This window comes from Vigna unguiculata, chromosome 3 (assembly GCF_004118075.2).
Source record: "Vigna unguiculata cultivar IT97K-499-35 chromosome 3, ASM411807v1, whole genome shotgun sequence".
Taxonomy (NCBI): Eukaryota; Viridiplantae; Streptophyta; class Magnoliopsida; order Fabales; family Fabaceae; genus Vigna; species Vigna unguiculata.
Window position 1 is genome coordinate 38900064 of NC_040281.1, and position 13072 is coordinate 38913135.

The 13072-nt window shown below is 30.3% G+C and overlaps 1 long non-coding RNA gene across 1 annotated transcript; it reads right to left on the reverse strand.

Moving 5' to 3' along the window:
- Positions 1-3148: 3148 nt before the first annotated feature.
- LOC114175869 lies at positions 3149-3479 on the reverse strand. Its single transcript, XR_003602933.1, has 3 exons — positions 3466-3479; positions 3271-3367; positions 3149-3188 (listed from the first exon to the last, which is right to left on the reverse strand). It is a non-coding gene; the product is annotated as an uncharacterized LOC114175869 (long non-coding RNA).
- Positions 3480-13072: the final 9593 nt, after the last annotated feature.

The window sequence follows — 13072 nt, forward strand, 5'->3', positions numbered from 1 at the left end:
TATTAGCATTGGTTTCTGTAAATTCTTGTTATAAGTGACGACATGTCTATTGCCTTCTTCATCTGTTAAAGTCCATTGACGTTCAAGATCATGATCATAAAGAATGGCGAATGCACGAACCACAAACCCAACCACCTCCAAAGATATAATTTATTTGAACAACGACATAGATTAGTTGAAGAAAAAATGATAATATAATTTCAAATCCGTGAAAAAAATAAGAAGAGTAGAAGAATTTTTGTAAAACCAAAAATTTATACAAAAATTTACCAAAGACGTACCTCATCCTGAAGGTGGATAATAGAGAACTGGTACCTACTCATTCTATTAAGAACTTGTTCTTCGTTGAAGTTGTTCTCCATTTGGTAGGACTTTCAGAATGGAAGTAGAAATAGAGTTAGAAAATGGAGAATATGATGGAACTTATCTTCAAGTGTGGTTTTGATGGTAAAATGCAGATGAACATTTATAGAGGAAAAATCCCACATGAAAAGACGGGACAATTACAATTAGATTTCAAAACAGTAATGTAATTATTACTTTGGAAAACGGGCAGACCATTAAAAGGACAATATAAAATTATAAAGATATTACGTTATAAAATATTTTTTAAATATAATAATATCATAATATAATATAATATATAATAAAATAAAGACTTTTTTTATAATATTAAATACGGTGGATATAATAAAGTAACAACAAAAATCTATATCTATATATATATAATATATATAGAGATAAATATTATATAATATATATAGAGATAAATATTATATAATATATATAGAGATAAATATTAATATATATATATATATATATTATTATATTAAGACCAATCGAATCGAAATTGACTTAGTAAGTTAATATATAATAATTGGTTGTAAATTTATGATATATTAAATTTTACTTTTTGATATATATGAAAATTAAAATGGAATTTATTTAATAAACTTGGTAACCATTACAAAGAAAAATGATTCAAATTTGTGTATGGCAGCCTGTTGTCATAACTTAAAATGTGTCAACATTTAATTGGTTTGCCAAATATATATTATTTATGAAAACCAATGTAAATAAGAAATGAGAATTATTTAAGAAAAAGATATCATGCATTTATGAAAATAAATATAACTAATAAATTGGAATTTCTAAATAAGTTTTTGATAAAAGTTATTTGATTATACTAAAAAATAATTGATGCTAAAAAATAATATCAATTTTGAAAAGTTTTGATGTAGCTGGCAGTCAAGTTTGTTGACAATAATTGAAAAATGTCAACAATATTTTACAAACCAACGGATTGAAGAAATAAAATTATACAATTTGTAACAAATAAAAGCATAATAAAAGCATAATATAGTTATCATCAAATTAAACATCAAAGTTATAGTTTAAAGGAAATTGAAGACATAATCATGCGTACACATATTACGGTCCCAAATTGTCAAACATAAAAGAAATTGTCTTTAAATATTAAAACTAAAATCATTTATTCTTTGACTAATTTTTCCTTCTTAATATTTCTTTTTAGCAGCTTCAGTGGAACAATGTCTTCTTCGATAGATTCAAGTGGTAAGGTCTTCTTTGCATATTCTCTCTTAAGTGAACTGATACCATCCTCATTCGTAGCAGTATCTTTGATTAAGTCAGGAGATTAGGATGCACACTCAATTGTTTCTTTGGTAAATCTGACTAATAAATCCTATAGTACAGGTTAAAAACAAATAAAATTAATAAAATAATATGTCATTAACAAAAATTGAAATTTATTAAATTTGTATACCTCTGCAATATCAACAGTAGACTCATTGACTACATGTTGTTTTTCCCTGCTAAACTCACCATTGCCAGCATAAACATCCTTCAAGAAGGTTAAGAAAATTAAATGATTAAGAACTTACATATATGTAAATTCTAAAATGTAAATTGTATATTTAAAGTTATATATTACCACAGATTTCAACGAAGAATCATTGAACTTCTGAATTATATCATCATCAAGACATACTTTCTTCACTCTGAAAGATTGTTCAAGTTTGAAAGTTTGATCGTTCCTACTTTCAACTTTAAACAGCAGACTTTTATTAACTAACTCTTCAAACTCCTTAGGAAAATTCCCACAACCATTCATCTACGATAACAAAATAATTTAATATCATATTCAGAGAGATATATCGCACTGTGCTTATTACTGTACATATATAAGTTGATATATTGAAGAGTATACCTTATCATGAGACTCTAACATATCAACACAAGTTTTTTTGAAAAGGGTGGTTGCATCCCTATCAAACAGAACAAATGTGGTGGAATCGGATGAGTCAATAACTCGAACCTTAATCCTATATCTGTAAAATATATAAAAGTATTAATTCCCAAAAGTGTAAATTATAATCATATATGTAAATGGGCATTAAGTTTAATAAAGTTAAAGTTAACCTTGGAAATACTTTTATAACATGCTTGTTACACTTCTCGCAAAAGAACATCTTTGAATCTGGATAAACAGCTTTGTTGCAAACACAAGCCGTATACCACCAGTCATCCTCATCCCATATATGGTTAATGGTTCCAAACAATATGAAAGTGGCAACCTTTGAATATAGGAAAGATTAATCAAAAAAGGTATTGACAACAACAAAATTTCATGAAATAATTTAGAAGTCATTCTAACCTCTTTACAATCTTTAAGACCTTGAATGTTCGTCCTAGGTGTAAGAGTTAAAAAGTCTTCTTCCACAGTATGTTTGGAAGTCTAAGAAAGCTGCGTTAATCCTTGAGAGGGAGATTCATTGTTCTCAAACATTCTGGGCAATACAAATTAAAGTTAAAAAAATGGATTAACTAAAAAATTATCAAGTATTGCAATAAATGAATAACAATTTGAACATTACCTTGATTTAAGTTCAGATGCCTCCTTGAAGTTAACATTGTACTTAATCCTAGTGCAAAACTTGCAATTTTGAAGTTGAACCTTATCTAAATTTAAAAAGATAGTGTATGTGAAAGTACCATGGTAAAAATTGTAATATAACAAAACTAAAAGAAGTCACAGAAGTTTACCTTGAAAAGTTTTGAGTTTCGCAAATTCTATACTTATAGCCCAATTTTGTACTTCTTCACTTGAAAGAAATACATTCAGTTCATCCACATAAATACCAAACAAAGTACATTCTATTCGAAACCTAAACATTCAATAAATGTTATGTGAAATCATTATTTAAACAGAAATAAAAAGGTATGTAGTATAGTATAGAAATAAAATACCCATCAGCTTCTATTGCAATGACATTTAATTTTGTTGTCTTTCCATCAACTTGCAATTCTCTTTCAGTACCCACTCCGACCAGTAATCCCAATATATCTAAATAAAAAATAATAGAATTCATAACATAAAAGGACGAAATAATTGTTGATAACTAAAAAATATGAATGGTAGAAAAACAAAAAATATTAACTTACCAACTAAATAATCAGTATCGAATCCATTGATTGTCAATAATGACAAAGGTGTGTATTGTGGTTTCAGATCAGGAACCAAGTTACCATCAAGCAAACTAACTTTGGTACCAAACTGGAAATTAATCTTATAAGGGTGGTGCGTAGTTCTGTATATTCCAGAATTGGGAGCAACACTGAAATTTTGGATGGCATAAACATGACCTTCAGAAATTTCAGTCTGAAATTTGTAAATTAGAGTACGTCTGATGGAAGCATGTATTTTAGAACCCTGAAATACATCAATATAATAAATATAAAGAAGTTTAACATACACATATTTTGTTCATAACAATGATGGTAAATAATTAGAAGAATAATAACCTCTTTGTCTTGAATAACCAACTCCATGGAAAAAGGACACCTCTGTTTAGTGAAATCTAGAACAAACCATGAACGTATCACCCTAACGATGATATTCCAGTTCTCCTTTTCTGGAGTAACTTGGCTTACATTTTGAGTTTGCTTTTGAACTTCAGAGAGAGACATGTTGATCTCAACACAAAGATATTCAAGAAATGAGAAGTAAAAAAGTCAGTATTACATTGGTGACATATTTAAACTCACATAAAGAAGATAATAATTAATTCTAAAGCATTTAATTAAGAAAAATAAAAAATAAATAAATAAAAGGTTCAAAGCAGCTATAGAGTAATATATATCTGTTTGGTCAAGGATAGTAAGAAAAAGATAACATGGATTTGGCAAATTTTGAAAAAGTAAAGGTTCATAGGTTATTGGATTCTAAAATTTGAAATGGTTAAAGAAAGCAAGAAGTACAAAAGCATTAAGTAATCTGTAAACATGGAGTAATAGACATGACATGTTAATAGAAAAAAAAATTGACCTACGTTTACAGAAATCATACTATCAATTTTTTGTGAAAACTGCGAAAAACAGCTATTGATGTCAGAAACCAGTAATGTGTTGCAATGGTTTTTTTCACAGGTTTCATATAAAAGGAAAATAAAGGAAAAAAAGCATTCTGATGAAGATGAACCATGAACAGGTTACTTTTAAATGAAAATATTACCTCTTGGCGTGATGTATTGAGCAGTGAACCATTAATTGAATCACTAATATGGAAACAATGAAGATCTGCAAAAAAGTATGGCTGTATAAACAAATAATTTTAAGAAAGAAGCAATGTGCGAAGATGTTTTTTCAGGATTTGTTAACAAATGGACAAAACCTACAACTGTACAAAAGAACATATGAACTGCTACGCTTCATGTATTACTATATTTGTTAACAAAAACAAATCAAGTACATACCTTTGGTGGAAGATGGTTTGTATGAATCCAGACTAGGCAGAGAAAAGAGAACAGTTATTTGGATGAATAATAATTAATTAAATTGTACAAAAAGAGAACAAAATAGTGTAATACACAATATACTTTATTAGAATAAAATAGATACAAATTAGATGACATACAATAGTGCGAGAAACTTCCTGGAGAAGACAAAAGGGTTGGATGAATTAAATTAATAATATATAATATCAAATTTTCAAAAAAACTATATTCGTATAAAAAAAAGTAATCATATCAGGGATTGGTACGGCATAAAAAATGTGGAAAGAATTAAGAAATTTCTTGAGCAGTGCATAAGTCATATCAATCTACTTTTTTAAAATCATATTAAATTTTAGTTTAAATTTTTAAAAATGAGATGTATCTGAAATAAATCATGGTCATATCTTGTAAAATATAAAATTTAATTGAAAAAGCAAAAATGAATGATATGACATTTAGGGGTCTGACATGAATTAAATGGCAAAGATATTCGTATATGGAAGAAGATATGTAATAGTTAAAATTATATCAGATTTAAAAAGTTGTATTTACCAAAATAAATATATATATATATATATATATATAATGTAAAAAATGTCTATAATAATTCCTACAAAATATTACATTGGCCATACAAAAGAAGTAATACGTTAAAATAATATTGTTCAGGGATGATTTCAGTGGCCATGATAACAATCAAATATATTAAGCAGCACATTGACATCGTTGCTTGCTTTTTCACCGTCAACCTCAAGAAGTATTATATCTATTTCCTCTAGTCCATGTAGTTCACAAAACTTTTTCCATCCACTGCCAATCTTCACCGATCTATCTCTAATTAACAACTTGCATTGAACCTCTGCTTTTGGACCGTAAAGCACAATTTCTGAGAAATTACTATTGCGAAAATACTTACATAGGTCTGAATTCAAATCCTGCGGAAACCAAAAAAATATAATTACAAAACAAAAATATATATACATTAAACCGAAGATTAAAAAAAGACAAAAATAATGGTATACAGATTACAAAAAAAAAGGTAAGAAAGATCACCAGAGAGCTTGATTTGTAGTTGTATTTAGAAAGGCGGAACTCAAAGTGAATTAATTTTGACGTTGTGAGTGGAAGATTTGATCGAACATGACTTTGAAATTTTTGCAAAGTTGTTTCTGAACAGTGATCATAAAGGTGTATTTCAAAAACAGAATTTCCAGTATGCCTTAAGTAACATAGTCTCGGTGGTTTTAAATCATAGAATTTTCTTATATCACACCAGCCATCAGTAATCCTCGGATTATAAATATCCATGTTGAAGGTAACATGGTGCATATTACCCTTGTTATCAGAAATTGTCCAAATTGGACCCAGTTCACGGCCTAATGTAATGACAAACAATCGGTTGACGTCACCAAAATCCTTCAGAAAAAAGAAAGTTCATCAAAAATCTATTATTTAAATTCAACAGAGAATAATAATGGTGAATAATTTATAACTGATGAATTAAAAAAAACCTGTTCTTCGATGAACATAGTAAAGAATACACCCTTCCACTTGGTTGCAAGTATGGATTGATCACCCAATATGCATTGTTTCGTCGTCATCTAAGTAGATGGTATAAAATATTTAAAAAACATTGAAAAACAGAGAACATGATGATCTGAGAAGTGTAGTTCATAAAAAGGTAAAAGTTTAACATGGTTATGATGAAAAACAGAAAATCACGAAACACATTTTTTTATGTGGACTGTGAAGAGAAGTGTAGTTCATAAAAAGTTAAAAGTTTAACATGAATACCTTCAAAAAATTTGTAGAAGTGGGTGATGATGAAAAGGAGAATATGATAAAAAAAGAAAATGATGATGATGATGAAACAGATAAGATGATGAAACATAGAAGATGATGAAACAGAAAAGATGATGAAACATAAAAGATAATGAAACATAAAAGCGTGTCGTTCATAAAAATATAAAAGTTAAACATGCATACCTTTGTGTAATGGGAAGCGCTTTGGTATCTGACTGATATATAGAAAGATTAACCCAGATAAGTATGAGACAAATAAGATAAGTTGAAAATTGTAGAGGAAGGTGCGTTTTTGGACTGTGAAGAGAGGTATTTGTAATCAAAGGTGTTTGTCATATGGAAAAGAAGATGGTGAGGATAGAGCAGTTTAAAAATGTTTGTGTAATGGAAAAGAAAATGGTGATGATGAAACGGAGAAGATGATAAAGAAAAAAGATGATGAACAGAAGCATAGGTCATAAAAGTGTAATAATTATACATCCATACCTTTTGTGTAATGGAGAAGCACTTTTGTAAATCTGATCTAAATAGATGAACACAGATGAGTATACTTGAAAGAAGATAACTTGTAAATTGTAAACGTAGAAGCGTTGTTTGAATGTGAAGAGATGTAGCGGTAATCAAAGCGTTTTAGTGTTGATTGCGTAGTGCAATCATGATTTTCGTCTTGAGAAGTGTTTGAATGTGAAGAGATGCAGCGGTAATCAAAGCGTTTTAGTGTTGATTGCGTAGTGCAATCATGATTTTCGTCTTGAGAAGTGTTTGAATGTGAAGAGATGTAGCGGTAATCAAAGAGTTTTAGTGTTGATTACGTAGAGCATTCATTATTATCGTCTTGAGAATTGTTTGAATGTGAAGAGATGTAGCGGTAATCAAAGCGTTTTAGTGTTGATTGCGTAGTGCAATCATGATTTTTGTCTTGAGAAGTGTTTGAATGTGAAGAGATGTAGCGGTAATCAAAGAGTTTTAGTGTTGATTACGTAGAGCATCCATTATTATCGTCTTGAGAATTGTTTGAATGTGAAGAGATGTAGCAGTAATCAAAGCGTTTTAGTGTTGATTACGTAGAGCAATCATGATTATCGTCTTGAGAAGTGTTGATAACTCTGGACAGTGCAATTAATTTGACCTTGAGAAATGAAAAGAAATTTAAAAAATGAAACGTTTGTTGGCTTCTGATTTATTATTTAATAATTATGACGTGCAGCAGATGATATCCGCAGTTTAGTCATCATTATCTCGAGCAGTGCGAGATTTAATGCATTTAAAAACTGATTGACAGGTTGATTTGAAGACAATTACAACCACTTTTTGAAGGCGGTGGAATATAAAACGCTTTCTAATCGGTCATTTTAAATTTCTTTTTTAATTAATTGAAAAATGGTGAAAAAGATTATAATTCATTTATAACTTATAAGATTCTAATAATAATAATTAATTATAATTCATTTTGTGTTATGGTAATTACTGTTAATTAAAAATGTAATTAAGAATAAATTATAATTACTAAAATGAAGACGAACAAAAAATAATACAAAATAAGAAAATGCATATAATAAAAGAGAACAAAATATAACTTATATATTGAGATATATAATAAATGCATACAAAATAAGAGTCCAATATAAATCATCTTATATATATATATATATATATATATATATATATATATATATATATATATATATATATATATATAAGAAGTTCAAACAAAATAAAATACAAATTTTCAACTTTAATACCAAAAAAATGGATAAAGAACTTTGATATCTCTGCTTGTTCTTTCACTTTCAACTTCAAAAAATAATTTAGGGTGATCCTCTACAAAGAGTTGATGAAGAGCACGAAAGTCTTTCCAGCCAGATCCTATCTTAACATACCTAGGTCTTATTATCAATTTACACTCGACCTCGCCCTTGGGTCCATGTAAAACAACAGAAGAAAGTCCACTCTTTTCAAAATAAGTAGCAAATTCTTTCTTCAAATACTGAAAAAAGAATAAGAATGTGAAGAGATATTAATTATTAGAAAGGAATGGAAATTTAAAATAATATTAAAAATTCAAAACTAACCAGGTGGCATGCTTGACAGTAGTATGTGGATAATTCAACAGTAAAATGGATTAAGTTCGACATAGAGAGAGGACGACGTATGGCAACATTGTTAAGGAACTTGGTCTTAATTCCTATGTCTGCAGAATGTTTAGAGACGTGGATTACGAAAGATGAATTTCCCAAGTATTTTAACACAAGCAACTTGTCAGACTGATCTCCATAGAAAGATCTTAGTTGGTTCCAGCCTTGAGTAATCATTGGAGTGTGAATATCCATGTTGTAAATAACATGGTGAACATTACTTTGGTAATCCACAACGGTCCATTTAGCACCAAGGTCCTTCCAATAGCGTATGATGAAGACTCGGTCGACGTGTCCACAGTCCTTAAAAGATTAGCAAGTTAAGAATAAAGAAATAAATAAATTTAAATAACAAAGATAAATGAGTTTGAATCAAAAAATATACTTGGTCTTTCAAAAACATAGAAATGAATCTGCCAACCATGTCTAAAGAAAGTATGGATTGTGGTGTGGGCATGGGTTCCATTGAAGCAGAATAGGTTGGTGATGAAGTAAAATTGTAAGAGAATAAAATGGTTAACAGTAGAAAAATCAGATGTCTGACTTTGAATTGGTAAACACAGGGAATATATATATAAAAACAATAGGAGAAGTCATAGTTGTTGGAAGTATTCGTACATACTGAAAAGTCTTAAGTGGTAAAAGTACAGGTTAATAAATACGAATTCAAAAATTATACGTTAAATAAAAAAAAATTATGAAACGTCGTAAAAGTATAAGAAGAATTATTTAATGTAATTTTGTAATGTTGATTTTTTTGAGGATGGTGTATATTTAATATTGGAATATAATAAAGTTTAATAATTATAACGTGTGGCAGATGATGGATCAGTTTATTCATCATTATCTCGAGTAGTGCGAAATTTAATGCGTTTGAATACTGATTGACAGGTTGATTTGAAGATTTATAAAAGCAATATTTGAAGGGGTTGGAATACAAAACATTTTTAAAACGAAAAGCTTTTGATGGAGTAAAGGGTGATTTGAAAAATGTGAAAAACTCTTTGAAAAATGTGCAAATGAAAACGAAAATTGGGTAAAAATTTGTAGATTTGGTGATAGAATGAATTATTAAAAAAAAACCATTAACGAATAAAAATGAAAGAGTTTAAGAAAGAAAAATAAAGAAGATGAAGGGTTTGCTTGTAAAAGGTGAAAAAATACAGAAAAATTGGTCAAGAAAAAGGTAGATTTTCATACAAATTACTTACCAGTTGAAATTGGTGAAGACTACTGCATTACTTTGAAATGTTGATTTTAAGCCTGTATCCAAAAGAAAAATATAAGAAACAGTTTGATCAAAGTAGATAAACGCCAAAAATAGTTAGATTAACTATTTTTAGTGAAGAACTTTGCCAAAATATAGTGTAAGTTGGTAACAATAAAGAGATCTGCTGATTAAATGCTTTATTAAAAAAAACCATGAACGAAAAAAAAAATGACAAAGAGATTTGAAGGTAGAAAAGTAAAGAAGATGAACGATCTCAAAAGTGAAAAAATACAGATAAACAACAGTTAGATCTACATAAACACAAAAAAAAGTTAGATAAAAAGTTTATTTCAAACCTGATGTTAAATCTGCGGCAGTGAACCATATTAGAAATGTAGCAAACCTAGAAAATACAATGATGCAATAAAATTGTTAGATATAACAAAATAAAAGAAGAATGAGTTGTTCGCTGGAGAAAGGTAGAAATAACAACGAAATCTGGGTAATAAAACCATATGTCGCAGTGAGCCATATTAGTCCTGTACAAAGAAACGCATGAAAAAGATAGATCAGACAAAATATAAGAAGAAAAAAAGATGTTCGGTTAAGAAAAATCAAAATAAAAACGATATCTGGGTTAAAACTCTAAAAAAACTATTGAAAAAGATAAATATCACAAAAAAAAAAGAAGAAATAAGTTGTTCGGTTGAGAAAACTGAAAATAAAATCGACTTCTGGTTTAAAACCTGTAAAAAAACGCATGAAAAAGTTAGATCTAACAAAATATAAGAAGAAAATTAGATGTTCGGTTGAGAAAAATAAAAAAAAATTACTTCTGGGTTTAAATGTCTAAAAAAATGATTGAAAAAGATAGATCTCACAAAAAAATAAGAAGAAATGAGTGTTTCGGTTGAGAAAACTCTAAATAAAATCGACTTCTGGGTTTAAACCTGTAAAAAAAAGCATAAAAAAGTTAGATCTGACAAAATATAAGAAGAAAATTAGATGTTCGGTTGAGAAAAATCAAATAAAAACGACTTCTGGGTTTAAACGTCTAAAAAAACGATTGAAAAAGATAGATCTCACAAAAAAATAAGAAGAAATGAGTGTTTCGGTTGAGAAAACTCTAAATAAAATCGACTTCTGGGTTTAAACCTGTAAAAAAAAGCATGAAAAAGTTAGATCTGACAAAATATAACCAGAAAATGAGTTGTTGGCTTAAGAAAACTCAAAACAAAAAATACTTCTCCGTTTAAACCTGTAAAAACACGCATGAAAAAGTTAGATCTGACAAAATATAAGCAGAAAATGAGTTGTTGGCTTAAGAAAACTCAAAACAAAAAATACTTCTCCATTTAAACCTATAAAAACACGCATGAAAAAGTTAGATCTGACAAAATATAAGCAGAAAATGAGTTGTTGGCTTAAGAAAACTCAAAACAAAAAATACTTCTTCGTTTAAACCTGTAAAAAAAAGCATGAAGAAGTTAGATCTGACAAAATATAAGCAGAAAATGAGTTGTTGGCTTAAGAAAACTCAAAACAAAAAATATTTCTCCGTTTAAACTTGTAAAAAAAGGGATGAAGAAGTTAGATCTGACAAAATATAAGCAGAAAATGAGTTGTTGGCTTAAGAAAACTCAAAACAAAAAATACTTGTGCGTTTAAACCTGTAAAAAAAGGGATGAAAAAGTTAGATATCACGCTTGGCTTGACCTTAGTTCTGCTCACGCAAGTATGTTTTAATCCCTACCGCCTTTTTCTAGTATAGTTTTCATGGTCACAGTTGGAAGCCCTGTAGTAACTCATTTTTGTCCGCTGTTCCAGTTTGCGAGTCTGGTTCTAGAGCTGCTGTTTGGTTCAGTGTCGAAGTCCCGTACGAGCCCATTTCCAGGTAGGGAAGCTATGGCTTACTCCTATATTCCTTTTTCCATGTTGTTTGGTTGTTATTTCGAGGTCCTGTGGTTGATGTGATGATATGTTAACTGTGAATGTATGAGTGTGTTGTTTTGGACTGGTGTGGGTGACTATTGCAGGAAAATAGTGGCGAGACCTGATAATCTCGCCCAAGCGAACCAGTCTCGCCTAGGCGAGATGGACAGGGACTCGCCCAAACCCTTTTTACGCGAAAGGTCGCTTAGGCGACCAGCTCAGTTTTTGAGCGAGCGAGCAACTCACCCAAGCAAGAGGGGTCTCGCCTAAGCGAGATCCCGCGTTAGCTCCTGCTTCCTTTTTTCAAGCCCTTGCCTAGGCGAATGGGGCTCGCCTAAGCAAGAGCCTCTCGCCTGAGCGAGACCCTTCAGTCTGAGCGAAGAGCTGGACGAGACAGTGTGATTGAGTGGTTGTTTTTGAAATTCTGAAATGGTTTATGCTTGCTTGGATGTTGATTATTGTGTTAAATGCATAAGACAAATAAATATGCATGAGTGATGTGATTCATGAATTGTAAATGATGGTTTTGGGCGTGAACCTTCGCATGTGAAATGAATGAGGTGGTTGGTACTAAATTGACACGACATTGGCATGAGATGGAATTTCACTATGTTGGTTGAGAATGATGAGCTGGTATGGATTTACTGGAAAAAAATGAAAGAGATGGATTATGAAGAACTAGTATGCGATATGCATGTATAATCTGTATAATGAATCTTTCTTGATTGGTTGAGCATGTTTAGTCCGTGTCAGCGCATAATTCCTTGGAGTCTCTAGGTGAGACTTTCAGGGTCGCGCTTCAGTGGTCGGGACGTAATTCCATGGCCCCTGTTAGTGGGTGTCTATGGTGGTGCCTCATCTGTATAACTAGGTAAGGATTCAAGGTAAGGTTGCATCCTGACACTCTAAGGAGTCAGTTAGTCTCACCTAGAGCGAACTGACTCCTGTGATGAGGGTAGCAGGAGGCCTGAAATTCATTAAGGGCTAACCTTGTGGTGAGGGAAATTGATTCATTATAACACTTGTAACACATAGCTCGGGGGTGAGCAGAGGTATCCACCACAAGTGCAAGCATCCGCTGAATCTGACCAGGTTATATGTATCCGAATGAGTCGAGTCGTGTCTTAGTGTATTGTCTGAGAAGTCATAACATGCTTGGTTGATATATGTATACGGTATGGTGAATATATTTTGAT